Source organism: Bison bison, unplaced genomic scaffold (assembly GCF_000754665.1).
Source record: "Bison bison bison isolate TAMUID 2011002044 unplaced genomic scaffold, Bison_UMD1.0 scf7180017864237, whole genome shotgun sequence".
NCBI classification, from domain to species: domain Eukaryota; kingdom Metazoa; phylum Chordata; class Mammalia; order Artiodactyla; family Bovidae; genus Bison; species Bison bison.
The window spans coordinates 1,190,615-1,194,200 of NW_011494809.1; positions in this window are offsets into that span (position 1 = coordinate 1,190,615).

The following is a 3,586-nucleotide window of genomic DNA, read 5'->3' on the forward strand; positions in this document are numbered from 1 at the left end:
AGTACTGGGAGGAGAAAATGTGGCGCAAACTGGGCATTGCTGATTTATTTTAGGGAACAAGAAGGAAGAATTTTCAAGGATGGAGGGTGAGAAGCAAAAGTGAAAACAAATATACATCCTGCAAAGACTCACACCACACACATAGACACAGGCAGACACACACAGACACACAGACACCATATTCAGGGGTTCTTAGGGGTTCCAAGCCACAGGACTCACAAGTCCTGTCTGCAGGCTCTGTCACCCAGAATCTATCAAACACATGTGAGAGAAGGCACATTTCTGGAATGGCAGTGTTAATGATTAAGGACTTTCTTGTTGAGTTTAACTTTCCTGATGAACTGATGTTATCATAATTAAATGCACAAGCCTCCCTCCTACCCTTCAAATTACCATTGCATGAGGTTTTTTTTTTTCCTCCTGTTTGCTTCAGTTGCTCCTGGCACCTCTCCCCTTGAACTCCTTTCTCCAGGAAAAAATTCCACAGGATTCAGGATTTCTTTTTTCCTGAAAAGCTACCCTGTTTCCTTAGTCCTTGGATTGTTGAGTATATTCAGTGCCATAGGGCTAGAGATCTCTCAGGCTGGCAGGTCACCAGGACTCTAAGGTGAATTATATGGCGCCAGGTCACTACCAAACTTTCTGAAATCATATGCTTTGATTCTCAGAGATTCAACCTCATTAATTAGACCTGCATTTTGACTCTATTAAGTAGGCATGCTATAGCATAAATTAGTGAGATGATTGAGGTTATAATTTTAAAACAAGGACATTACCTCCTAGTTACTTCACTCTTCAGACTTATTTGAAAGTATTTTCCAGCATGCTCCTTTTGACAGAATAATGATGGTTTCTCTGAAGTCCAAACATTCCGGACTCCTGGCCTTTGTTCATTATAGTTCTCTGCTTTCACTAAGTGTATCTTAAGTCCCAAATCAAAGTCTGCCTCTTCTAGGAAACTTTCTATGACTCTCTGCCTATTATCTCCACATCTATATATCTGTATATCTATTTAATTAAAAAATTTTTAGAGCATTTTTAGGCTCACAGCAAAATTGAGTGGAAATTACAGAGAATTCCCATATGCTCCTTGCCCTCACAGCTGCACCTGGTTTATTTCTGGTTTGTTCAGAATAGCTTTATATTTTGTTGAGGGTGTGTGTGTTTTATCTTTTCAGAGGGAATGCAGGAGTACTGTATTCCCTCAGCGTGTCCAGGGATCCCAGTGCATAAAAGAATAAGTGCTCAAGTGGTAGGAAAGGTGAAAATTTGTGGCACAATTTTTTCTTGTATCTTGCTTTTCAGTGTTGCTACTGCTTCTTATAATACACTGGAAATGAAGAATGAATGCTAAATATTCTGTGTTTAGTATCTCTATTCATAGTTAGTCTCAGGATAGATACCAACCCTGGTATTGGTTAATCATTTGAATAAAAAGCTTTTTTGTCACAAGAGTACTTATTGCACAAGGAGCTATGCAGTTGTTCTCTTTAGATTCATCCATCATCTCCTGTTTCGGGAAAAGTAACTTCAATTGATGGACCACCCCTGTTAGAGGGACTCCTTTGTATACCCATGATTATGCCAAGTGAAATGAAAAAATCTCAAAAAAATCTTTTTGATCCCTGCTTCCTCACTTGAACAGACAACTTTAATCTATTTATGCACAGAGTGGAGGAAAACTCACTCATCTAAGAACCTATGACTAAGGATATTGAAAGGCAACTAATATGATGCCCTCACAAGAATAGGATCAGAAATGAACTCATTTTTGAATCTTATGCCCCAAATGAGGTTAAAAAAAATTCTCTATCCGGACAACTTTTTTTTTTTTTTTCTTCAGAGGAGGAGTTCGTGAAGTAAGTCCTTAAAATCACATCTGTTCACCTTACGTGACAGGAAGGAGAGGCGACTTCTGAAGCAGGGTGATTGAAATGGAAATGCATTCAAATAAATGGACTCTGGAGCTCCACTTTGTTCTAAATAACCTCTACTGTAAGTGATCAGCTTATTTGAAAGTATGATGGGTGGGCTATCGGGGCAAGGCTGTATTTGATTTTTTTTTTTTTTTTAATCATTAGTCTATCTTCCTTTTTTGTTCAACCTTTTGGAATAAGGTCTTACACTCAGGCAGAACATGGGGGTGGGGGAGCTGAGACTTCAAAGGACACTCTGCATGTGTTTCTAATGGGTTTTCAAGTGCATCCTTCTCCCCTTGGACTATGTCTCTTTCAGAACACCTAGATTTGAAATTTGCTATATTATTGCTAGGTGGCCAGAAACCAAGGAATGCCATAAGCACTGATTTGTATATTAGAAGAGAAGAAATTTGATTTTTCCTCTTAATCAAGAATGCTGTGTGCTCAGCACCCTGCAGCTCTGCAACTACCCCTTATATAACACAGCTGTGTACCTTGGTTGAACACGTCTGAGCTGCATGGAAACAAAGGATTAGTTACAATGTGCATATTTGCATATAATCAGCTCAGATTTTCCCTTATAATTCTCTGACTACACCTTAAATCAGCCTCAAGTTTTATTTAGCTTGATCTGTTCACTGTCCTTGTCACCTGAATTGCCTTCTATCCTTTCATTCTCTCGAATGCCCCTTTCCCCATTTTTTTAAAGAGAAAGATTAAAAAACTTTCTTATTTATTTAAGACATGGTATGTTTTAAGCACTATGTTTAGGAGATTACATATTGCATTTTATTTTATCCTTTTAATAACTCTAAAAATTAAACTATTATCTTCATTATTTAGTAAAGAAGTTTGGTGCTTAGAAAGGATTGAATGAATTTTTCTAAGTTTACATAGCTTGTAAGTGGTGGTGTCAGGATTTCAGTTCTCTATCAAGGTTCAGTCATGTTCTTCTTTTTCCCTAAATCTGATCTATAGTTTCTTTACTCATGGACTCAGTTTTTCAGTTCCTGGACAAGACTTTGCCTGCCTTTCCCTCCTGTTCCTCTTTCTTTCCAGTCTTCTTCCCTCTTCCCTTTAAAGTATATACTGGTGGCACAAAATTCAAACGATCAAAAATAATATAGAGCCATAGTTTCAAGTTTCTTTTACCTCCTTGCTCTATTCTTTCTCCCATCTCTTGAGGTAACACTTTGCAACTTATTGTTGTCACTTAAAGTCTGTGATTTGTCTTCTAACTTTGTGTATCTTTGTCTTATGAAAGTGTACAAGTTGTATGATGTAGTCATATGACAGACCATTCCCATAGAAAAGAAATGCAAAAAGCAAAATGGCTGTCTGGGGAGGCCTTACACATAGCTGTGAAAAGAAGAGAAGCAAAAAGCAAAGGAGAAAAGGAAAGATATAAACATCTGAATGCAGAGTTCCAAAGAATAGCAAGAAGAGATAAGAAAGCCTTCTTCAGCGATCAATGCAAAGAAATAGAGGAAAACAACAGAATGGGAAAAACTAGGGATCTCTTCAAGAAAATCAGAGATACCAAAGGAACATTTCATGCAAAGATGAGCTCGATAAAGGACAGAAATGGTATGGACCTAACAGAAGCAGAAGATATTAAGAAGAGATGGCAAGAATACACAGAAGAACTGTACAAAAAAGATCTTCAC